General features: G+C 48.5%; 2 protein-coding genes across 3 annotated transcripts in view; one reads left to right on the top strand and one right to left on the bottom strand.

Moving 5' to 3' along the window:
* LOC142560287 (defense protein l(2)34Fc-like) overlaps window positions 1-25,795 on the bottom strand; it is a 373,011-nt gene that overhangs the window by 211,028 nt on the left and 136,188 nt on the right. The window lies entirely within an intron of this gene.
* LOC142560285 (uncharacterized) overlaps window positions 2,790-25,795 on the top strand; it is a 50,204-nt gene continuing 27,198 nt past the window's right edge. For both annotated transcript variants that reach the window (XM_075672259.1, XM_075672258.1), the window contains exon 1: window positions 2,790-3,702. The gene's annotated coding sequence lies outside the window, so the exon portion shown is untranslated. The remainder of the gene's footprint in view (window positions 3,703-25,795) is intronic.

Raw genomic sequence — 25,795 nt, 5'->3', positions numbered from 1 at the left:
CGAGGTGGGCCGAAAACAGCTTCCCGGAGTTTTGTTTTGCGGTGTTCATGTGAATAGACGGCGCCTTTTTTGTTCTCTCTCTCTCTCTCCACAGACTTGCAGCAACCTAAATAAGTCGCAGCTTCGTCCGAAAGGCGAAGCACCGCGAAAGCAAATTAGTGGACCGCTATACGAAGTCAGGATAGTAGATTTACCAGGCGTATAATCTTGTAAACATAGGCATACGAACTAAATTAAGAAGCATAGTGCCACGCGCGCACAAGCAAACATGAACACATCTCACTGGATGACCGCAGAAACTCGCTATGAAAACTTTAGAGTTAGGAAGCGCGGCAGCAGCAGCGAGCCAATTGACCTTCGTGCGGCGCCTCTCGCATAGCCCCCCCCCCCTAAAACGCGAACTAAGCCGCGAAAATACAACGCACGACGGGCTCTGTCCCTGTCGCAGAAGGCTTTCAAGATGCTGCGACTCGAGCAGGCGCGCGCGCCCTCCCGGGCCACCCGGAGTAGAACGCCCCCCCCCCCCCCGCTTCCCTCTCCTACACTCAGAGCCATGCGTGCGACGAAAGACGGCGCGCTTCCTCCCCTCTTTCCTTCCTTGCGTGCGCTAGATCGAGCCCAGGCCGGACACTCCAGGCGTACTACGCCGTCGCCGTGAGGTTCCGTATTAAGTCCACGGGCGCATAAAATCGTCGCCGCGCGCCATGTGCTCAATGAGAGTGCTAGGGTAAGCCGGCGAGCGCGCTTAATCTCGCGCACGCGAGGGAAGTGGGGCCGAGGCGCGCCGTCTTCTGTCGCGCGCAACGATCCGGGGGAGGGGGAGGGAAAGGGTGGGGTGCGTTGTTTCGGGCGGGTATGGCGGCCGCGCGCGCCCTTCCGGGCCGAGTCCGGCCAAGCGCTATGTTTTCGTGGGTTCGCGTTGATGCGAGACGCAGCACGAATATAAATTCGCGCGATGCTTCTGCTGCACTGCCTCACTCCAGCGTTATGACAGCGAGTTTCCGTGCTGATCAAGTGAGGTTGTTATGCCTGCTTGTGCGCGCCTGACGCCATGCTTGTTAATTTAGTTAGTATGCCTATGTTTACACGTTTATACGGCCGATAAACCAACTATCCTTACTTCGTATACGCAGCTGTCCACTAATTTGCTCTCGCAATTTATGCCTCACTTTTCGGGCGAAACTGCATCATTTTTATAGCACGTATTTTTCTTAAGTGATGCTCACAAAAGCTCCCTGGTGATCACCCTTGACAGTTCTTAAGTTGCCTTCTTTTTGTTTGCCTGTGCGTAGCTGTTTCTATAATGCCAGGAAATGTGCATGAAAGCCAATATCGGGTACGCAGTACGTTCTATTATAACGCAGCGACAACGGCGCAAAGACGGCCCTTACACAGGAAGTTACATTGAAATAAACTACGCCACGCTGACGTATAGGCGCTGATGTTTCGGCGTGAACTTCAAAGGAATGGAATTACAAGGGTACTACGCGCCAAAGAACTTCTAAAGGGTCCTAGGTTACCCAGTAATGTCCAACTTTCCGCCAGATGAATCAATATATTGTTTTAAAATAGGAATGCTGTATAGTCAAAATCAGGAAACTCTGGTTCTGAAATTCATTTTAAATGATAAATAAAGCGATAACAATGCACCATAACGGAGGCGTAACCTCCGTTTCTTTTGTTGTGCGGAAGAAAAAAAAAATGTTCTTTTCAAAGTTTACTTTTCAAATGCACCAAAATGCAAAAATGACGTTTAGAACGTTTATTAAATAGATGTTTACTAGACGTCACTTCGATGTTGACTCCTATATTATCTAATGGACGCCTAAAACATGTATTAGAAATTAAAGGTCTAGTATTTACTATACGTCAAATAGACAAATAATAGTAACGTCTACCAACTAGGATAGGTGCTACCCACATATAGACGTCTTCTAGACGTCTACAATATACTAGACAAATTGACGTCTAATAAACGTCTTACACAGTCCTTACTCGACTATTCGCACATGTTCGTCCGCTCGTCGCCGGAACCAGACAGTAGAAACCGCGACGAAAGCAGGTCCAATGAGACGACCAAATCAAAAGACCGAGCAGCTCCCACTTCCGGTTCATCCGGGGCTGAACCGCCCTTCCTTAAGAGCGGTGCGAAACAGGTCACCATACTTGCAGGTCGAGGACGACTCTTTCGGTAGGAAACAGACGGAAATAAATAAAGAGCGAGAATCCTCCTTGTTTCCGCGGTAAACAGGAAGAAAGCAAACGAAACTGAAGAAGCAGTAGACGCGGTCGTAGAATAGCAGACGACGATGACGCCCCAGAGGCGGGAAATTGCGTGATCATCGCGAGCAGACGGCGAGAAGTGAAAGGAGGATGCCTACAGCGGCGGCAACAACGGACGGCATCACCACCACGCCTCCGTACTGAGACCCGCGGCGCAAAGCAGCCAGCAGCGCGAAGCGTCGACGCCGGTTAAAGCGACCAGTGACCTCTACGAAGAAAAGCTTTCACTTGCCGAGCCCTTCTCGTTCACGGCGTTTCTCTCCCTATCTCTCTCTCTCTTTCGTTCGCGCTCTCACTCGCGCCGCGGAGGAGCGGCGCGGCAGCAGCGTTGTGTGCTGCCGCCAGCGGCAACAACCAACGAGCGAGGGCCTTGGCCCGCTTGCGAGCGGGGGGGCGAGCGCCGGTTCCCCTGACCTGCTTCCCTTCTCCCCGCCACCCGAAACTGGGTCATGGAGCACGCACACACACAAGCGCGCGCGCACGCTCCCCAAGTGCGCTCTCGCTCTCTCTGGGTGCCTGGCGGCTGCTCGCGAATCGGCCCGGCTGCTGCCAGAAAAAGATCTGCCGCGCGCCTCACCGCTTCTTCGATGACGGCCGGCTTTGGCCCACCCCTGATCGTTACGTGAACGTGCGTGTCTCCATTCAATCAGGACCGCGATTCAGAGCAATTTTTTTTTCGGTAAATCCGCCGTCGTCCAACGCACTTCTTCAAGCACGGGAGTGAGTTTTCGTGCTAAAACAACTGTCCCGCCGACTGCTAAAGCTCCGCCGGCGTGCGTCCGTCTGCAAAGCGGCGAGCGCGTGTCGTCTGCTACGACGCCGGCGTGTGTGTGTGTCGTCTGTTAGCAGCGTGTGCTTCCACCTGTGATCGTCTACAATCTTCGACGCCGCGACGTGTTTCTCCTCACGAGAATCTGTGCAGAATTTCGCTAAAAGGCCATACTTTGTGTGGAGCAGCGACGCTTGCATCGTCGGTCTGTGGTGGAACTAAAGGAAATTCGTCTGCTGCGGCAAAGTCGTCTGCACCCGTATGCCTGCTTCGAGAATCCTCCGAAGACCGGGATCCCGCCGTGGCTGAAGCGTCAGAAAACGAATAGTTTTTCTCGGCTTTTGGCACGTGGCGTTCGGCAAAGAGATGTACTTAAGGTACCGTTTCGAAAGTGAACACTTCGATGTGAACGGTTGAAAGCTGGTGGAGAAACTTCATGAACTCCGAAAGTGTGTCTGTGGTGCTCGCGAAACATGTGAAGTGCTCAATACGGGGAACAGAACCGACAGCACCTAGTCGTCGCAGCGCTATACATACGTCGTGGCTACCGTTTTCGATTTGCATCGCGGTGTTTCTCTGAGGATTTGAGCACCGGTACTTTTCTTCCCTCGCAATCCCCTTCGTGTGTTCATCAACTCTTCTTAATTAAGGTGAGTTGGATTGCCACGCGATGGATTTGCTACGCACACCCTTATGCAATATAAACCTTTCAGACGCAATGTGCAGGCCATAGTCAAAATTTAATTTCGCACTATTAGGAGCACTTGCCACGCGCGGATTCCAGAACCCTGCAGATAGACGACACCAGCGCAGCCGTATTTCAGCAAATTATATCAATAAGCAAATTGCTTTTTTCTTCTTTTATTGTAATCTATCCAGGATAGAGAACACACATTTATTTTCTCAAATACAAAAATAAACTGCATGTTAGAATTGTATTCGCTAAACTGCGCCGGTTGATGCGTGAACACACAAACCAGATTATATAGAGCGCTAAAAACGCAGCTAGAGAAATAACATACGTCTTGGGTGGATGGTATAAGCCGCCTTGCCTCGTATTTTTTTCTTCCTTTCCTGAACCGTAACCAAATTCACTTGAACAGGCTGGTGGTAGTGCCCGCCGAATGCCAGCGAACAAACTCCTGAACGATGAGGAAATTACTGTGTTTTATTCATTATTTCATGAAATTTTTTCTCAACGCAAGGTGTTACGGTCACTGAAAGCAGCATATTTCTGCCAATTTCCTGCAAGTAGCACTGAATTGCACTGACAGTTGCGTCATTACGCTTGGAATTATATTCCAACAACCTACTATATATATATATATATATATATATATATATATATATATATATATATATATATATATATATATATATATATGAACATGACAAGAAACAAAGTCCCAGCCATGGTGAGGGGGAGAGGGCACTCTTTTCGCTTTCCCGACCACGAGGTTCCCCAGCGAGCCACCGTGACGTCATGGTTGCTTCCCAGTTGAATGACCTTCGAAATTCCGTATGCTCTGCTTGGCCCGTTTACTCACCATTTCGTTCTATTTACTAGTACTCTCGTTTCTTTTTTTTTTTTAATTCATCCAACGTCAGACGTCGTATTACTTGTCTGCTTGTTTTACTCATTCGCTTCAATCTGACCATGTGACAGAAGCTCCATTACTGTATTTAGGCTTAGCGGCATGTACTGTTACTTATTTAGGCGTAATGGCTGCGTTGTTTCGTAAACATTTATGGCGTTAGCACTTCGCTTGCATTTATATTTGGAAGGCTATACTTATTATTGTTGTCGCATATATGTATATACAACAGTGCGCTATTATGATCCTTATTTAAGTAAACGTTACATGTTTACCACCCCCTAATAACGTTACTTAGATTATTTCCCTCAAAGTTCGACACATTGGCGTTGAGGTACACAATGGAACCGTGCTGAGAACTACATGATTGCATTTTCGAATGTTATGGTGAGATTTCCTACTTCCCATGGTGATTTGCTCATTTTAAGGCACGAATACGTTGCTACAGAGTAAACAGTTTCAGCGGCGGATATTATGAGCTGTTTAGACGATAGCAACTTTTGCATAACTGATCTCGCTTACATAGGTGTGAGAAATGAGTGTTTAAGTTACGACTTGTGAACGACCGCCCGCCATCTTTGCTTAATTACCAGCTGGGCCGTTCATATATCGTTTGCTGCAAAAAGCAACACTAAACTCTAATATGGTCAGCATATTCACTCCATAGTTGACGGGACATGATAAACCCTTCTTGTGTCGTGTATATCATCTAATGTTCTTGTAGACGCATAACTTTTTTCTTTCCTTCAATACTAAGATCGCGTGAAGTCGAATCGTACGAGCAGTTTCTTAACTTTATTCACTATCATCATCATCAGCCTGGTTATGCCCACTGCAGGGCAAAGGCCTTTCCCATACTTCTCCAACTACCCCGGTCATGTGCTAATTGTGGCCATGTTGTCCCTGCAAACTTCTGCAAATTTCACTATATATATATATATATATATATATATATATATATATATATATATATATATATATATATATATATATATATATATATATATATATATATATATATAAACTCAGGTTTATTTAATTATGAATTGTGAGGGCTGTGCAACAATCGTAGTACAGAGTTCTCGATTAATTTCAACCATTTGGGGTTCTAACGGGCACCTAAATCTCAGCAAACTAGAGCCACCTCATTTCGCCTACACCGGAATGCGGTAGCCGAACCCGCGACTTCGCGCTCAACAGTAGAACGCCGAACCTGCGCCGCCACGACGAGTCCTTCAACAGTGACGCAGCCGCGAAGGGTGGTGCTGTTCCATCATTTCAATTTATGCATGTGATTTTTTTAATGGCATGTTGTTTTGTCGCGGTGACCTCATCAGGCGCACTTTTCAGCTGGCATTGCGATATACTCCGCTTGGTCAACATGTCGAACCCTTCTGTCCCATCCATCTACTTTCCCGAGGCCGTCTGCTAATGTTCCTCTGAATGATGCCGTCTGCTAACGACACGATGTTTAATGTCAAAGGACATTGCGGGCGATTGTTCTGTCATTCGCGGTGAGGGGGCCGGCTCTTTCCTTTCAACTTGCCATCTGCTTGTTTCTTTTTTTTTTTTTTTCGTTTGCGAGCGTATCTAACGTCATCTAGGATCATTCCCGAACAATTTAAGCACCTCCCAACCGCTCCCTGTAGCAATAATTTTTACCGACTTTTCATTTAATTATATCTGAGAAATTGACTAATTAATTAAGCCTAATTATCTAATCAGGCGGAGTGAAGAAGAAATAGTTTGAATATTTCCAAGTGACGGCAAACAAAATTACATTTGTTCTGTACAGCTACGGGGCATTTGCCAATTTTGAAACTCTGGCTAAAGTTAGCTGGGACACCCTGAGTAGTTCGTCGCGTTTTATTTTTTTTATTTTTTCGAGAGCAGGAACGACCTCTTTCACAGTTGTTCGCCTGATGCAATTAAGCAACTTAGTTTTGGTGTACGTATACGGGACGCTCTCAAATATTCTGCACTATTAACATGAACGTACAGTCGCTGTTGCAAGCAACGGTGCTACAGCGCCCACACCATACTGGCGTTTCTTTGCCTTGTTTGTGAAACGGCTGCAGCAGTGCGCGTTGGACGGCACAGCTTTAAACGTTATGCATCAACAATCTAAGATGGCGTCATCTAAACCTCTCAGTTAAAGTGATATGCGTTCTCTACTTAGTGGCAGACGGCGACCTCCAGCTACTAGAACGAGTGTTCGTAACTGTGACGTCATGATCCCGTTATTTTCGCAAGCGCAGGAATCTCGCCCGGTATAGCCAGCCCGCCCGCCCCCTCTTCCACCCCCACCCCGCCGCCACCTGGCATATAGCAGAGGACAGGCTCTCACTCGGCGAACCGCGGGGCACGTTTGCCTTGACATCGAAATCTTTTTTTTTTTCAAACACGAAAGCGATCAAGACTTCACGGGCAACGAAAAGAGAACGCGAGTGCGGCTGAGCTGTTGTCGCTTTTTCGTCTTATCTTTTAGAGCTCCGTCCAGCCAGCGCGCGCAAGGGAACGTGCCGTAATCGCCGATATGGCTTCGATCCACGTATTACCGCGCAGTAAAGGCCGATTGTGAGTACCGATTACGCTTTCCTATTTGGCACAACATTGGCTTTCTCCTGAACCGCGACGACCTGCAGGGGGAGGGGTCTCCTATTGCGTAATGACGCCTCCCCCCCCCCCCCCCCCCCGCCGCCTCTCCGAAGTGATCGAAGGCTGCGCTGCTGAATATGGCATCGGCGTAACCGCCTCCGTTAGCAATGGGTGTATTGGCCGCTAGTATCCAATGGCCCGGAGTCAAGTTTCAACTGCGTTATACTGCGTATGTTTCGTTTAACTCTCTGGCAGCAGTTGATCTTTCTGGGGCTAGCAAGAGCGCGTGAGATGGCAGGCGGTCGTTTTGGCTCGTTTGGTGAAACGGCCGTGACTAAGCTGCTCTATTTTCCTTGAAGTAAAAAAAAAATTCCTATACCAGTGTTGTTTTGGATGCCAGGTATTTTATTCTTTCTGATCAGCATCTCTTGGCCACATCAAGTCTTCACAACAATCCAGCGACTGCCACTTATTCCGGTGCCCGATGACGATTCCAATGCGCCAGAGACAAACAATAAGTTAGCAAGAACTGGCAGATTACTATTTAACAACTGCTATTTTTGATTAGCCGGAACGAATGTGTTCTTTTCTTGTTCTTTCTTTTTAACTTCGAAAGCCATTGCACAGAAAAACACGTGGCGCTCAACATGCAACCCATGTGCAACGATAAAGTAATATCTTTTGCTTTTTTCTTTGCTCCTTCCTGCACATCGCATAGAACGATGTGACAGATAAATAAAAGTAGGAAAAGATCGCCGCTTCAATTCTCGACCGCCACGGTCGACTTTCCCCTGGGAGCGAAGTGTACTTCGGTTTATGTGCACTTTAGAGAATACCGACTGGTGAAAGTTAATCTAGGGTCTACCAACTACGACGCATGCCCCCTGTGTTGGTTTAGAACGCTAAGCCTATCAATTAACAACCCTGGGTTTGTTTCAGACCCCCTCGCTGTCTACGCGCCTTCGACAAGGGCACATCAGGAGAAATGTGCGATTTACAGGAGAAAAACGGGAAAACAAGTCCCGCATGTCTGTCGTCTGCTTATCGTCTGCTTGTCGTCTGCGCACGGTTTTCGGAACAAGAGCGCACCTCGCGCCTTCGACAACCTCCCCCTTCTTGCAACTAGGGCGCGAAGCTTACATCGTACGTTACGACGATTACAGCTAGTACACGGCAACGAAGCTGTTGCATGGCAACGAAAGAAAAAAAGAGCGAAAGAGACGTTTGACGCGTCCTCACCTTGGCCTGAAATGCCGATGCCTAGCTGCCTTTCCAGCGTTCGCTTCGCTTTCTCGCTCCGTTCAATCCTTCGCTCTTTCATTATACGGCGTTCCCGGCCGTCTGATGCCAACACTTCGCGTAAAAAAATAAAGCACCGCAGCAGCAGCAGAAGAGCCTTCGGCACGGCTTTTACGGGCGTTTGTCTTTCGTTTCTCATTTACTTCTGCCTGCCTATGCTCACACAATTGTTCCCATATTTAAACAGCAATCTACGGATAACACGCGACAAGCTAACACTCTTCACTCCTGAAAGATGAGAGAAAAGTAAGATAAGAAGAACGTCCGCCAACTTGACAGGCCATGCAGATGAGCGCGCGCGCGCTGTTTGCAGCTGGCTGAGCACGGACAGATCCCTGTCTTTTAAGTCATGCTATAGTTGAAGAAATCTAAGGAGACCCCATGTTTTAAAAATGAGTGTATGCTACATAAAAGTTGTAGATCAACGGTTCTTTACGTCACCCGTGCACGCTACAACGAATGCGTTTCGCAGATCAATGTCGCCAAATACCAAATGGATGTGCATTAGCTGGTTACAGAGGTTGATTACGCTCTTGCGTTCACCAGCTGTCGAATGTACAGCGAAAAATTGTTGGTTATCTAAACATACATTTTAAATAAATATAACTAGAGCATTAAATGAAGTAAGCGTGGGCGTCGTCTGCAGACGGCCAATTCAACAAAAACCGTTGCTTTAATCGCTGCAGATGAACAAGCGTGAAGCGCCTAAAAAGAAATATTCGAATGGTAACAACCAACAAGATGAAAAAAAAATCGTCTGGACGTTGAGTAGCGCATGCAGAAGCAAAACCCTCGCGTACGTCGTCTGCTACACGCTGAACAGAAGGCTACTACTACTGCGGGGCGGCCATTGCCCATTCAAGCAGGCAGCGAGCCTGACAGCGAAGCTCGAAGATTGGAGGGGCGTACTGATCGTGACGTTCCCGACGCGAACCCGCAATATCACTAACTGCGCGCATGGTGCGAGCTTCACGGACACCGCAGGATACACGCCAACGCCATTACGCAGCATCTTAGCTTACGCTGGTTTGGCGCACGAGAGCGGCGCGGCGGTGAGCGGCCTTGAGTGTCCTTGGCGTATACCGCACAGCGCCGGCATCGCGCGCCCGGCGAGCCCAAACGAAAGTGCGAGTGTAAAGCGACCTTGGATCCATTTCTTTCTTTCTTTTTTCTTTCCGCCGCCGCTTCACTCCCTCGCTCCGCGTTAGACCCTACCCCCCGCCGTCTCTCGTTTTCCAGATGTTGTTCCGCGGCTACGTTCCGCCGCGGACGGCTTCGGTTTCACTTTCCGGCTTCCAGATGTCGCTCGCTGAAGACGCGCGTACCGCTCCTTCTATTGCCGCTTCCTTGTCTGCCGATAACATCATTCACTGTTCTTTTCTTTCTTTTTTTTTCACTTTACCTCACAAAGAAAAGCCATATACTGCTCACCGCGGACGCATTAAGCAGAATAATGTGTAGCGGCCGCATCCGGACTACTGCACATAGTGGTTGTACACCTCTGAGGCCGTATTTTGTAAAGATCCACTTAATTTTCCACTCTGCTTTGCTAATTCCCGGTTGTACAGAGTAGCCGACCTGGGAGATAACAGTGGTGTCGCGATGTATGATCCAATGAAGAGTGGCGAGAATAAAAAAATTAAATGGATCGTTACAAAAATACTGACCGAAGATCTTCGTTTTCTCCAATTATATTAATTCCTCACCATCTGTCCCGCCGATTGGTTGATCCTCTGGATAGTGGGGACACGACTCCTTACGAGCAAAAACCGAAAGGCAGAAAGGAGAGAAATTAAACGGATCTTTACAAAACACGGGCCCTGGACGTTGCGCAGCTGGAGTAATTTCCTTTATTGACCGCAGATCTGACGAGGTAGCAAATGTTCCACGTGTTCTTGTATCCGTAAAATCCCACAGACACGGTAATTCACCGACGTCTGAGATCTGGAAAACCAAGCATCTCTACTGTTGAGTTATATGGCGCTGTGGAATCGCGATACCTGTTCGCTGTAGTTTCTGGAAGCACGTACAATTTATCTCTATAAGCACACCTATGCAGTTCCTGATAGAGTTAGGTAGTCTACAACGCATAGATAAACCCACAGCTACTGCTGCATTCTGACTTCAACGCAGCTCTGGTGCTAGAGTAAGTTTACCAAGCACGGAAATTTGCAAATTTTGCATAGTGTGGCATGCCGGGCAAGCTTAGAAAGCTTGGATCGTGTCGCTGGTACTGGAAATCCGACATGAGCGCAATGCGCTCTTTAAATGGCGTTGAAGCGAGCGCCTCTAGCTGCCTTCATCCCAATACAGTCAGCCACAAAAGTTCAGTGCAGGCGGAACTTGCGGGGGGGGGGGGGGGAGCTTCGTTGCTGCAAAGCTTCACAGCCTCAAATTAAATGTTTCGATTTACAGTATAGCTTTGTTTGCCTACGCAGTGATCCACAAACTCCACAAATGCTCACGTATAATTTTTCACAGGCTCATTTACATACCTCCAAATTGTTAATTAAGCGAAGGAAACATCGCATCGCATACGCCGATAGCTACATCATTAATTGATATCCTAGAGTAAGTCTTTAGTTGAGGATAATCGAGGAAACCAACCAGACCCTTCTTTGCTCACCGAAATGTACTCTCCTTTGAGCAAGATATAAGCGTGAACAATTCATTAAAATTTTCCTTCCCGTGAAACGCTGTTTGGGCTTTTCGAGGTCAAATTAAAAAAGCCCCGTCTCTTAAAAAGCACAAACAAAAAAAAAACATGAAAGAAAAGTTCACATTTGTCGCGGAACTCGCGTTTCGTACGTACACGTTTGTGGCTATCCTTACATCAGCAAGGGTCGGAGAAACGAAATGATCGCCATCTGACAAGTACACCGGTGGCTATACCATGGGGCATGCTCGGTTCTACTAGCACGTGAGCTGGAAAAGGCGTAAATCTGTAGTCAGAGTTTCACAACAGGAGTGGGCTTAACCAGGAGTGTGGCCCATTACTGAACACCGCGGTGAGGCCACAATAACACAATCCCAGCCAACATCCACGCAAGGCGCTGTAGATTGAACTGCCCAATTACAGTAAGGACATTTACAATATTTATTACAGCAAGGATAAATTGCAGTATTGAATTTTACTTATTGCCGTCTCTTTCATTCATCCTATGTGTCGTCTTGGCGAAGCCCCCGATGTGCTTGTTGAATGAACTGGCCCCGAATTATCCCAATAATTTATTAGTCCTACCCCGGCACCACTCAAGTTCACCCAAAATAAATTTTACCGATGCTCACAGAAAGCAAACGACCTTTATATTGTCGCTTCAAACATGTTTTCGCGTGATAGAAAGCAGCCTTCAAGAAAGAGGCGCCGTTGCGACACTTAACTCACATGAAAGGCGTTGCAGCTTATAAATTTACCTAAATCAGTCGATGACCATTCCACCTATCTCTTAAGTTACCTATCAGAGAAAACATTCACTCTACTGTAAGATTAGGCGCGAGGTACAGTGCCCTTGCAGTATACACTGTTTTTAGTTACAGACCACACTACAAAGGCAACATTCCCACTTCACTTCGTCGATTTTCTAGAAAGAAGTAATTAATCCACTCGAAGTCCCGCGATTTCAAACGCAGCTACCTAGTACTATTCTCCAACGCAAGTAAACCGTACTTAAACAAAACTGTGTAAGATGTATCCACCATGTAAAGGAATAAAATAGCCCTTAATTCTAGTAGGTGACCGACTGCCTTTTCTGATGTCTTTTCGTAGTTAAAGAACAATTATTCGCGCGGCAGCTTACCACGCGAAACGTCAGTAACCATCGCGGAAGCTTGCAACAAGTTGCCAAGAAGCTCATTTCCCCGACGAGAAATCCACCGCCTACCACCAACCAACAAACTAGCGGCGTGCCGTCCCCCTCTCCGCGATAAGTGCAACACGCCAGGGACCCCCACGCGAAGGTCAACGCACTCCTTCGTCGAGGTCATTGACAGGGCCGCCGCAGCCCGTATAACGGTGCCGTTGAACGCGGCCTACGACGTTCCCTCTCTCCTACCGTAACGGACGCCAACGGGAAAGAGAGAGGGTGAGGGGGAAGAGAGGAGGCGACCGTGCGGGGAAAGGCTTGCAGCGCACGCGCGCACCTGTTGAGAGGTTTTGAGAGAGTGAGTCGAGGAAGTGCCGGCGACAAGGGTTGCTGGCAAACGCCTAGGCGAAAGTGAATTTCACCCTCGCCACATTAAGCTCCTCCTTTCCACTTCCTTCTTTCATATCTCTCCAGCTTTCTCTCTCTCTCTCAGTTTTTGGGGTTCGTAGAACCGAGGTGAAAGAGGAGGGCTCTTTTGTCTTCCGTTCTCTCCTCGTTTCGCTGTAAGGTATTTTTGCTTTTATAACCTGGCGTTGCGGTCGTGTGGCGGTATTATTGTCTGGCTGAGCGGGCCCCAGTGCGGCGGTTGTCTACCCCCTCCATTCGGCTGAGCGCGGTTACTGGTTTTGTAACGCCACTGGGTCACGGGGTTTTGCGGCTCCATCACTCCTCGTCTGCCGCACTGCGTTCGCTCTTTCATTTTCTGTGTCTCTCGCTCTCTTTCAACCTGTCACTTCTGTGCCCGCCAGTGCGCGCGCATGGCTGAAACCTCGTCCTTCTTCGCGATGACTTCTGTCAGAGCGAAACGTCGCAGACGACCTGCCAGTACTGCCGTCAGAACGCCGTCTCTTCCAATTCGAAGCTTCGTTATATGTGCATTAGTACTCGCAAGCGTTTATTTATATTTTCTTATTGAAGGAAGCAGGGAAACATGGTTTCAAGGACATTGACAGCCGTGTTTATTTCACCACGACTCCCAAAGTAATCAAGTTTTTCTCGCTGTCGAATTGGGCACCTGTCTTCTGCGTATCAATACACTGACTTCATAAAAAATGCTGCCCTTGTTGCACCTGCCAGCTGCTTTTAAACCCCGCCACCCTTCTTTTACCGTCAGTGCCTTTTTTTTAAAAAAAAACGTCACCCTATTAGATTATCTTTCTCGTGCTTGCAGTCCACCAAGTTCAGACAGGTTGACGCAATACTTTTATAAATCGCCTGTGCGAGCGTTATTTCGGCCATTCTCATCGAGAAAACTCTTCGCAATGAAGTTCCTCGGACTCCGTGCCCTCAATAAAGCAGTAGAAGGCATCGTCTGCACCTCAGCAGACCGACAATCCGTTTATGGCAACTCAGAGCGTCGACTTTCATTTGTCTACACAGATGTGCACATGTAGCAACCGCTTCGTCTGGGTGTACAACGCGACGTGCAAAAGAAAGTTGCAGACGAACTGTATATGAATTCCATGTGCTGCTGACTATCGTCTGGTGACCATTGTGTAAGATACTGCCCGCTGTCCAGAATTCACACGCCGCTTTTACCGTCGCCATTTCCATGCCTACAGACTGCTTTATAAAGATCCTGGCGTCCTTATGCCAACGTTGGTTCATATTGCCCCACAATCGACAAACCGTTTGTTTCTCGCGAATTCTGGTTATTGCGCAAACGTACGTTCACCTCTTCGCCGATTTCCCAGACGCATACATGTACTGGCGAGTTGTTTTTCTGTCTGCTATATACACGGTCGTCTGGCCAAATATTCTTCGCATTCAGTACGTGCTTTTCCGTTGCACCCGGGGAATGGCTCAGTCGCCGTCATCTTTTATCTGGTATAGTGCATTTTATGAGTGTGTAATAGGGAGAGCTCTTAAACCGTTACCCCGTTAAATGCGTGGCCAAAAGATGTACAGTGGTGGAACACCATTTCAGCTTTCGGCACAGGCCGTAAACAGATTTGGCGCAGCAGCAACTACTTTTGGCGCAGAGTCCAAAGCACGTTTGCTTACCATGTATCATGCAAATTTTAACTGACATAGACGATCCGTTGTGGAGACGGGTTTGCTCGAGGCTTACCCTGCAAGCGCGGTCAGCAAAGGACGCGACGTTCCTCCACACCGCGACGCACAAAGGGCTCAATGGCCGGGTTCGTCGATACGGCGTCGACAAGGCACCACGGAAGGATCGTTAACGAACGCGTGTTTCTGAACCCAGGATGCAACACAGTGCGACAGCCACGGCTTGTGGGCAAAACCTCAACGCAAGACCGATCGAGTACGCGTGCCTTTACTGAACACGACAGCACGCAATATACTCGTGTCATGCCACGCACATTAGGAGTTTTCAAATAGGGACCGCAGAATAAAAAAAAAACGTGAGCGCCACTGCGCATGCACGAGACGCAAATAGAGTTTTGCGTTGGCGTCGGCAACGCTATTTCCCCAATAGAGGGCAGCGACACAAACCCGACGCGAAAGGTATGCGTCATCAAACATGGCGGCACCCATCGAGGTGGCGGCTCTCCCTATGCACACATTCGCTAATACCATTATTAACCATGCACCACGTGCGATTCTGATCGCAGCGGGTCTTTTGCGAAGCCCCGCAATCACACGTAAACGTCGAAAAAGCTTACCTTTAATTCTAGAGTGTGACATCGAGCCCCTTCGCAAACTCTGCGGTACCACGCGGATTCTATGAACACCTAAATTAAGCGCTAGCAAAACGGTACTGCGGCACGACATTGTACGTCCGTCCGAGAAAGATACACGAATGACGAAACTGACGATTCCCACTGGCCCATTGTTTCTAACTATAGAGTGAGAAACTCTTTGGACGAGCCTCTGCTCCGTTTTATGATGATGATGATGATATATAGGGTTCTGTTGGTTTTGACTTGTTTTGCTAGTTTCGAAGCATCGACGGAAGGAGGGCTTCGCTTATTTATGTGCATGCTTTGGCGAAGGCGCAATTTTCCCATAAAATGTTATTTTGGCGCAGGATATCGCAAAGGCCCGCTCTCGGCGCAATTTGGCGCAGCTGTTCCATCATTGCGATATATTGCGAAATCGCCGTAAAAGGCCTGAGTTGTCGGAGGGATACCTCTGCGTAAGAGAGCCATTTTGTTATTTACAAGCTAGGAGGCATGCCATGCTTGTGAAACAAAAAGCGCCAAAAGAAATGTGTCGTCGAACACTTCACTGCAATCGAGAGAAAAAAAAAAAGAAGAACGATATTGCTGAATGTGTCAACATGTTGCGCCACGTTTCATCAGTACGAGCTGCGAAAAGCGCAACAAGTGCCACTACATTTTCTTTTTCTCCGTCTGGAACTCAGTGATCATAGCGGCGGCAGCTATCGATTCACTCCATTTTCAATCTTCTCTTAACGCTCCTCATGCGCCGCTGCATCTTGCAGGAAAGAAAAAAAGATAAAGCACGGGAAAAATCATTTTAAATTAAATATTGATTGACACCGCTTTTAACCTTTTCGCAAGTTTCTTAGACTCGTTCACCCCGTTGGAGCGCTTCCTCTGCAACAGGCGCGTGCAGACGGCAACGTCGTCTGCTCCACAGCGCCCGCAGGCGCGCGCAGGGCTTCTCCTCAGCATCCGACGCGTCGTCGTCTGCCTCTGCCGGTGCGCGTCGTCTGCTACCGCTCCCTCGGAGGTCGTTGCACTTGGTGCCGGCGCGTTCAACGGCAAGTCCCGTTGCGGCCGGCGCTGGTTCGACGACCTTTGCAAAATCCAACGGAGCGTTCCTCCTACCTCTCCGCTTCTCTTTGTTTTTGTTGCTTTCTTTATTTCTCTGTTTTCTTTATCTCTCCTGCCTCCTTCCTTTGGCCGCCTCCCCTTTCCGCGTTGCTCTCGCCCGTACGCTTGCTATCTCTCTAGCGGTCGAGAGAGGAGAGAGAGCCAAGTTAAGCCTTGCCCGAAGCCTTGAAACCGAAAGTGGGTGGGGAAGGGAGCACGGTCACTGGCCTCGCATCACTGCTCGCCTCTATGCCATCGCCACGTTCTTGATATTTGCTCTCGCTCGCTCCGTCAGAGCTATGAGAGAGAAGACAGAAAGAAACATTTTCTGCGAGGTGTTCGTTCCTCGACGTGCTGTTGACTTACTTGGAACAGGCAAACGGTGTCTTTCGTTTCTCTGCACGGTTATCTCTGCGCTTCTTTCGCAGTCTGCAACGGCGAGTCTATTTCCAGACGCGTTTCAGTTAGTGGTCCGTTTCTTTCTCTTTCTCTCCCCTTTATTTTGCGTCCCATTCACTTCTGCTGTAAATGGGCGCCTGTACGGCCTTCAGGTAACCCAGTCGGACTTTGGGCCAAGCTTGAAGCCAGTTGCGTAGTCGCGATTGCTTCCACGGACGGATGATTTCTGCAAGCTTACCCTCTGCACATAAACAATGTGCTTGCTTCTATTTCGGCTTAGTGGCGCGTTTCCCAGTGATTACAGATCGGTATTTTGTTATACATTTTCCGGATCTTGGCAAGGCTTTCCTTTCATCTTCGATGATGTTCGCTGATCGGCCGCGAGTTGCTAGGCGCGCCAACGAACGACTGACCGACACGCGGCGATTTTTGAAGACAAGAGCGTACTGTGAATGCGCTACACATAACCGCAGTTCCTTGCTAGACTGACGGCTGAAAGGATCAATAACCTCGTCGCTAGCACACCGACCAATGCGTCAAACGATGACTGTAAAATATGATCTTTCGCTAAACTGGGAATAAATCCACTATGGCACAGCTTTAAACTTCTAGGCAATATGTTGACTGACATAGTGCTTTAGAGGTACAGACATGCATCCATTGCACAGGCTTGCATGCCACGTATCAACGACGTTCGATGATGGAATCACTAACTGAGCGTTTTCTTTAACAATGGAACGCACTATATACTTGCAGTGGACCAGGAGGAGGAGAAAATAGAGAGAGAAGGCAGCGATGTTAACGAAAAATACGTCTGGTTGGCTACCCTACTCTGGGGGACGCGACAGAGGGAATATAAAGATGAGATAGAGAGAGGGGAGGAGAGGGGGAAGAAAGCTGCAGTGAAGCATCAATTCGCCAAAGGGGGATTTAGCAGCAGCTAAATGTTGGTAGTTATTCGCCTTTCGAGTGATTAAACACACCGTTCCATTTTCAAGTGTGATGAGGATGTTATGCGAAAATCGGCGCTTGATTCCATTGCAGCACGGGTTAGCGAATCCTGTCGTGCCATATAGCTGCAATCACTGACCTGCATGCCAATTAGGCTTCGAAAAACCACAACGAGGAAGTGCTACAAAACCACACAGCACATCACCATAAACCTAACCCTGCGTAATACTCCTTTGTCAAAAAAGCTGTCATACCCATATAACAGATCGTTTGCCAAAGTAAGTAATCAATAATACAGTGTGAAATCGGGGACATCTGCCTTGTGGAAATCAGGCGCAGAGAGATGATCATTGTGCTATCAGCAGTATATATACCAAAGTCCGGGCGCCAACAGAAAGAGCTGGAGTTTTCCATAAGCCTTATGACTCACACCCTATACGCGGTGCTTTCGTACTAATACCGCTCGAGAGACATATTCATGCACATGTTAGCGACAGGGGAGCTTAAGCTTAGTACGTTACGAACAATTATGAAGGAGTACCTGGGAGGCTGGGGTTGCATCATACAATCAACTCGGCATTGCTTATAAATTATTCAGCGTACTACAGCGTGCTACTAATATGCTTCCATCTTAACGATAAAGTGAGCGAAAAAGACGTAGACGAGAAAGAGAGCGTTGTGATCGAGTAGTGCCCGTGTTTGTCGTTTCTCCCTTTCTCGTCTACGTCTTTCTCGCGCACTTTTTCGTTAAGATGGAACCACACCAACTCGCCCAGCTCTCAGTTTTGATGAATGACAAATATGCAGTAGAAAGGCTGTCTTATCCACTACATGTGCGCAGGTCGCACGAAGCTAAAACATAAAGCGCACAAAGCATACAGCTAAGTAAAGTAGTACGAGAAGCTAACCGTTTTAGTCAGGAAACATGAATCTACACATGATTTACAGACACTGACAGAACACGGTTTACCTACCATCCATCACCATTTTCTCACTTTTCGTACCACTTGGGAATAAACGGGCCCTACACACTCCACATTAATCGTCTGTTATAGTACACGCAGACGACGCCCATGTTCTCCTTTCTTCTTCTTCGCAGACGATACTCGCCTGTTACATCAGGAAGGCAACAAAGGGCGTCACGGCCTCGTCTGTTCTGGTGCTCACACGATGCTAATTTTCTTTCACACAACCACTGCACGCGACCTTATTCTGTCTTTGCATCGTTAAAATTAAGATGCCTTTTCTTTTTGTCATTTTTCTACTGGATTTCAGCACTGTGAGTCGAAACCGTTATTCTAACACCCGTAGACATCTGCTGCTGCGCGGGCAGACGACGCCCTTTCTTTCTTTGCAGACGATTACAATTCCTTACGCCGGGCAGGGCAAAAAGGTTACCGCATTTCGTCTGTTTTGTAATTCGGACACGAATGGTCTCTATTTTCGTTTTACTTGTTTACTAGACGCCCACAGTGTGCGACCTTCTGAACTCGAACGTTCTGGCACAGAGACGAACGTTACGTGCGCGCGTACGCGAGCAAAACCTTGCCCGCATTTGCATACAGAAATTTACTTCTTGTTCTTTTATTTTTCTAGTCCCCCATGCAGAGTGACTAACTTCGGACAGCCGGTTCTTTTTACAATGTTGCAGCCTTATATCGCAGCACATCCCACCGACATATTTAGCTCACATACAAGAGCTCAATCTTTCCTGTCTTAATTCATCAAGTCTTGTAAACTTTCGGGGTCGAAGCTTGTTCCCAAGCCCCTTTCCCGTATGCAGCTGAGTGGTGCCGACGCTGTATAGTCCTGCTTCGAGTCGTACGTCGGTAATCGCACAAAGGAGCTTGCGTGTTGCATGTGAGCCCCGCGAAACAAACGAACTACAAAAGGAGTAGTGGGCGATGTCACTTGCTCAGGCGGGGTGTATCCGCATGCATGCAGCGAATAACAACTGGAGCAGAGCGCCGAAGCCGTTGTTACACCGCCCAACTGAGACGCAAAATGGATACACACCTCTGACGCGTCAGGGTCGTCGCATAATAAGTAACCCCCACCACCACAACACCTACCCACCCGACCTCCCTCTGCGCGCGACCTACCCACCCTCATTTTTTAACGAAAGTGGTGCGTTCGATGCGCGTGCAACAAGCGTAATTCTTCGGGGGTGTGTACACGTTGTGTACGCGAACAGGTTACGCTTGTATCGGTACTTAACTGCTTTTTTAGCCGAGCATTCGAAACGAGGTCATTTCGTAGGGTTGAATCTTTTATTCCTAACGCGGTAGCTTAAAGGCTCTGGCATTCTGGTGTCGAGCGCGATGTCGCCGGTTCGGTTTCTTATAGCCGCGACAGCGTTTTTAAGCGGCAGATTAGAAAGAAAGAAAGAAAGAAAGAAAGAAAGAAAGAAAGAAAGAAAGAAAGAAAGAAAGAAAGAAAGATAAACATAGAGGCACACCGAAACACCCCGGTTGTGCAAAATTTAATTTCAGGACACGTCAGTCAACCGTGAAGCTTTGGGCCGTAAGATACCCTCAAGTAACTTTCGTTGTGTCCGAGCAACACATCATAACGTAAAATGGAAAATACACCTTTTACTCGTGGGGCCCATGACTTCTTTACTATAATATTGAGATTCATTTATTACTTCTGGAAGCACGGACTCATACAATACATTATGAAACGTATGACTTATCCGACACGTTTGCACCGCCGGACACGTTGAACAGTTATTTGCGGCGAAAACAGTCCTCCGCGATTCGGAGACAACTTCTGCCGTCAACAAGTGTCACAAAATGCGAAGTTGCTTCCGCTCGCGTTTGCGGAACTTCTGCAACGGCGGCAACGGTAATGCTCGTATGCGTTGTGCCAAAGCTGTTCACGATTTCTCATCTCTCCAAGCGACCCCGCGAAAGAAACGTCGCGCTGGGCAGGCAACGCTTCGGCATTCGGCTGTGGCGGTCGGTTCACAGCGCGCGGTCAACGCCCCCAAATCGCCTCTTCCATACAGGGTTCCTTGACTCGCGGAAGGGGAGGCCGCGTCGCAACGCGGCAGTGGTCCACATTTGACGGCCGGCAGCGTACGCCGCGTTATCGTCGCCCGTACCTCTTTCCCACCGCTGCCAACCAGTTGTGCTAACCCCCCTCGGCCTTCTGCCTCATCAGCGGACGCACCGTTGACGCCGCCGTGCCTAGCGGTAGGAGAAAGGGAAAGGGAAGTCAGAGATGAAGGTGCACGCGCCGCGTAACCTTCTTTTCTCAGCCCGCCCACAAAACGGAGCCGCTGCTGCGAGCCGAAGCCAGTCAGCAGCGAGCGGTCGTTGAACCGCGTCGTCGTCTGCTTTCTGGCGCGGCGAATGCAGACGACGGCGGCGGCGTTGGTGGAGGAGAGGTGAGCCGGTTGCATCACTGGATGCAAAACGGGAAAAAGCGCGCGAGAACCGTTATACGTGTAGTAGTACTTCACGAGAATGCGGGTCGATGTACGCGCAAACCCATTTTCTCCCCCACTGCCCTGCTTCTTTTGTCTCCGTAGTCGTTTCTTGTTTGTTGTTTTTTTGTTGCCGTTGTTGTCTTAGCTTCACGCTTGGTACGTTGTTTCAGCGCTGCATCTTCCTTTCTTTAGTTCTTCAGCCGCCCCCTGTGATGACCGGTGGCGCTTGTTTCTCTTGCGCCGTGCGTGTGCGCCCGCGTCCGTGCCTCGTGATTGCCTGCTCTCTCTCTGGCAGGAGGCTGTCGGTCAGTTACCTCCGCTGACAGGGAGCTCCGAGAGCATGTTCTCGTTTGCGCTTTGTCCCTCGCCCTTTTGTGTCTTACTGGAATGAGCACCCACCCGGCTTTTGAAATGGAAATTGGCCTCGCTTTAGTTCGTGCACTTGGCGGGCCTCCGCTAGAGGGCGTGCGTTTAAATAGCCAACGTTGTTCTCACTGGTAGCCTGGAAAGAAGCGAAGCGAGAAGGATAAACGAGCACGAATTCGCGTTGTTGGCATATCGTCTTGTGAGCGATAGAAAACAATCGACTGCACTCTCGACTAGTTATTATGTTAATATGGAAATGCGTGTGGCGGCGGAGATCGTGTTATCGTGTCAGCCGTAAATTATGAGGTGGTGCAAGTCAACAATTGGAACAGGGGCTTAATGCTCGGGGTGTTTTGTCATTTGGGTCTAATACCGTAGGAGGAAACTTTGCGAACCTAGGATTTATGGGGTGCTGCTACAGAGTATCACAGAATACAGAGGTAACTAAATTTGTTTTGTCCGGTAACATGATCTTGGCTTAAAGCGCGAAGTGAACACGGACACAGAAAGGAGCAGACAGGACCGTTCCCGGAGTGTTACCGTTCCGCGGAGTGTCGTTCTTATTCTTTTATTGGTAGTTGAAATAAACAATCTTGCTCGAACTCTTTCCCCTTAGGCAGCGCTGATAGTCCACTTCAGTCAATCGAGCTTCGGAGGACAATGACCTCAAAGCCGCGGGCAGAGAAGAGACACCGGAGCTAGGAAGCAACAGTATCGCTGAATTTCCATCACGGCACAGCAACAAAACCACGTTTCCCACTTCGTTTCGTTCTCTTGCGATTCGGCACCACTGAGTTGGTAAAATGATTACAAAGGGCGAACCTAAAGGGTTGATTTATATAAAACCCGATTTATATAAAACCCGCGGTAACGCCTTAACGGCTAGCAAGCTTAATAACGAAACAAGGTAGGGTTTGCTTCCCGTGTACCGTGGGGCGGTAAACCAGGAAGAGACGGTACGCGAGATAAGGTCAGTGAACCAAGCAGTGGCCCACCACTTCCCTGCAGCCCACGATCCTCTCTCTTTTCTTTTACTATTGCTTGCTTGTTCATTTCTCCCCTTCCTGCTTCCTGACCTCCCCAGACCGTGCGTCTGCATAATTCGTCCTCTAAAACGCCGTCAGCGGCAATTTCCTTCGAAGCCGTTTGCGGAGCCAGATGCGTGGAACCTTCCTTCGCAACGCAGTGGAAATCGCCGTAACATCGTCTGCTGCCGAAAACTTCGCGCGACAGAATGTATCGTCTGCAAACGCGGAAGAACCCGGGCGACGCCTCGCACTGGCCGAGCGGCCGGCAGTCATTACCGCCTCCTAACTGCCTTCATGCGCGTCCCTCTTGCTGCTGGGAGTTTTTGGGAACCGTCGCGAGGGTGCGCTTCGATTAGGCGACGGCAGGGCGGATATCTCACTTCGTGCGACCTATTGGTTCCGCCTTCTAGAGAACTATAGATGTGAATCGATGAGAGGGAGCCACCTGCGGGCTACCGAGCGAAAAGCGTGGACTCCCATAGTCGCCTTTGGCCTGTTTGGACACGCTTGTTTCTTAATCGAGGCCCCCAGTTCCTTCGGCTGATAATCGACTTTTTGCTAAACGGAGATAAAGTCGCCATGCAAGACGTGCCTTCGATACGGGTCATTACTCTAAGCAAAGGACTCTTACTAGGCTTCGCTTCTTCTTTCTTTATTATTTATTTATTTATTGTTATCTAGGTGCTCATGCTAGTGCACGTCACTGCTGCATGCTTTCTTAAACCTTCCGAATTGCGCTGAAGGTGTGGGGACGTCCTGAAGAAAACTCTGGAAAGAGTTGGCATGCTGCAAATTAAAAAGTTTTTCCCGTGTTCTTTCCGAAGACGCCTTACGAAGAAGTCACTCAGGAACTGCCCAGGAACAGGCCGATTCAATCGCTGTGTGGGGGCAGTTAAACATTCGTAAATGACGTTATTTACGAAAATGTGCGCCTGACTACGTTACGTTTCTACGCACTGAAATGCATCATTCGTATTTACCGAATAAGGACAATATAGGCGTCGATTGGCAAGTTTTCTGTTAGTGCTTGACGAACGTGAAATGTTCTCAAAAAAGCAACGCAGTCAGGATTCCAGGCGGCTTACGTTACGATATACAATATGCTCTAGTAGACAAGTCAGTGTATACGTTATATAGCATGTTGTTATATACCATCTCCACCATGACTGGTGTTTACCCCACTTGCTTGAGTTTAAGAGCGTAGAAACACCTAAAACCTCTGTATTTTCAAAAAAAATATTGCGAAATTTATTTTGCCAGTGTGAACAATAGAAGCATGGCTGCAAACCCCCCACCGTCACTATGGCAAGGTCGTGACGAAGTACATTGCGGTTCTAATTCCTAGAACAAACGATACGTATGGTGTTGAAAAATAAAGAAGAAAACAGCGTATTCCGGTACATATGTACAGTTCAACCTCGTTATAACGAAGTTGTATATTACACGAAAATGCCTTCGTTATATCCGACATTCGTTATAGGCGCCCTTCCGCTAACACTGACATTGGTGATAAAGTTTTTATATTCAATTCGTTATATTCTATAATTCGTTATATCCGTATATACTATACTGAAGTTCGACTGTATATTCTTGGGTTTATTAGGAAATTCGGGGCTCCCAGAATCGCCCGAGAGCCTCTTAATTTATCGTTGGAGCCTGGGCAGCTGTTGCTCACGTTAGGCAGGTCCCGCGATTCATTATTTCAGCCAAGGCCGCCGTCAGCAGTTTCCATAACAAGACCAAATATCGCGTGCTTGTCCGAGCGGCGTCGTCTGCGAAGCAGAAGACGAAACTCTCATCGCCGTCTGGAATGTTCTCGAGCGATGACGCAAGAAGGGCGCCCCGCCACAATGCGTGCTCCCAGCTTGCGGAGCTCCGCAAAGCACGAGCACGCTCTCGAGTCTATAAAAAGTCTCCCGGAGGGCGCGGCGCGTATGGCTGAATGTTTGTGGCCGCGAGCGGCACTATTTAAAAATGGTTTCGGCCTCCCTGTACAGGGACGTACAGCGGAGCGCAGCGGCGCGGCCGGATCAACGGCGACGGTTGCCTTGCCCCGGATTCGGAAAGCGCTGATGAGGTCACGCCGACTCGGCGTTAACCTTGCGCCGGCGCGGCGACGGCGGCAGCAGCATCACTTGGCGTCGTGCCGAGCTAGCTCCGCGTGCTCGCGCGCGTTCTCGCGTGGCGAGCATTGGCGTCCACGCGTCGCGCGCTCCAGGGAAACGTTTGACAACCGCCTTGTTTGTCGTCCCCTTCTTTCCTGTCCTTTCAAAAACGACCATCTCCCTTTCTTGCTTCCTCTTCCGTATAACGGCGTCTCCGGGGTTGGTCGTCTGCGCGATAGCGTCGTCTGCACTACGGTTTTTCTTCTGTTGCCTTAACCAAGTCCCCGTTTCGCTTGCTTTTAGGCGAACGTTTCAGTTTGTTTTTTTCTTTTTTATCTTGTCGGAGGTGTTCTCGTGTGATTTTTTTAACAGCCTGTCACCGCTGGGTTTCGCTCGTTAGCGTGATGCATCTTGTTTTTCTTACAAATGGTGGTAGCGCTTCGTGCGTACCGTAGCAGTCTCCCTCGTTCTTCGTCTGCTTCGCAGTCAGCCTATTTTGTTCCGTCGTCTGCTTCTTGAGAATATACTTCCTGTCTGCGCGCACCGGGTTAGTGAGCTACCGTATAGACTGAACTTGGGCTAGCACCTTCACATTCGAAGCCAGAAGGCAGATCAAAATGTGTTTTACTTTCGGCGATGCTTTCCATATATAACTAGGTGACACAAACAAGCAACTATGTAAAAAAAAATAGAGAAGAAATAGACATACGAAACTCCACAGTAATTTGGCACTCATAAACTCACAATTCAAACTGATGACAGAACGCCCTATACCTAATCTACTGAACACGCTGATCACACATTCAAGTTAACCAAGCGCATAATAAACCGGTCCGGTTTTGAAATGTCCACAATGGAGTCTCCAACGACGATCACAGGGGTGCTGTCATCACGGCAAACCATAGTAAAGTGCGTGGTCATCAACGTCTCGGCATCGCACTAAGGTCTGCCTGGATATAAATGCAGTGGATACCGCCGTTCCGTCCTTTGTTTGTAAGCCACAGACATCCATCGCCATAGTCACTGGCATTGTCCTCTTGCGAGTCAAGGGGACAAGTGCACATACATTTTACAGCCACAAACCTTACGGGACTATGAGTCATTGCATTTTTTGCTTGCTTACCCCGGGGGTATGAGCTATTGATGATGATAGATTTTGTTGACGCACACGAAAGATACACGAAATACTAGCCATATACAGCATCGCTGTAAAATACCAAGAGGCGAACGGGGTACACAATTCAGCTTAGCTATATACTCCTGCAATCACGCAGAGATTGGTGCGCTGCCAAGAAAGAGACGTTTTCTAGAAATAGTTCTCTTTAAACTACCCCACACTATTCGAGCACGAGCGCAGATT

The sequence above is a fragment of the Dermacentor variabilis genome, chromosome 10 (assembly GCF_050947875.1).
Source record: "Dermacentor variabilis isolate Ectoservices chromosome 10, ASM5094787v1, whole genome shotgun sequence".
NCBI lineage: Eukaryota > Metazoa > Arthropoda > Arachnida > Ixodida > Ixodidae > Dermacentor > Dermacentor variabilis.
This window is presented reverse-complemented; position numbering and strand designations above follow the sequence as displayed.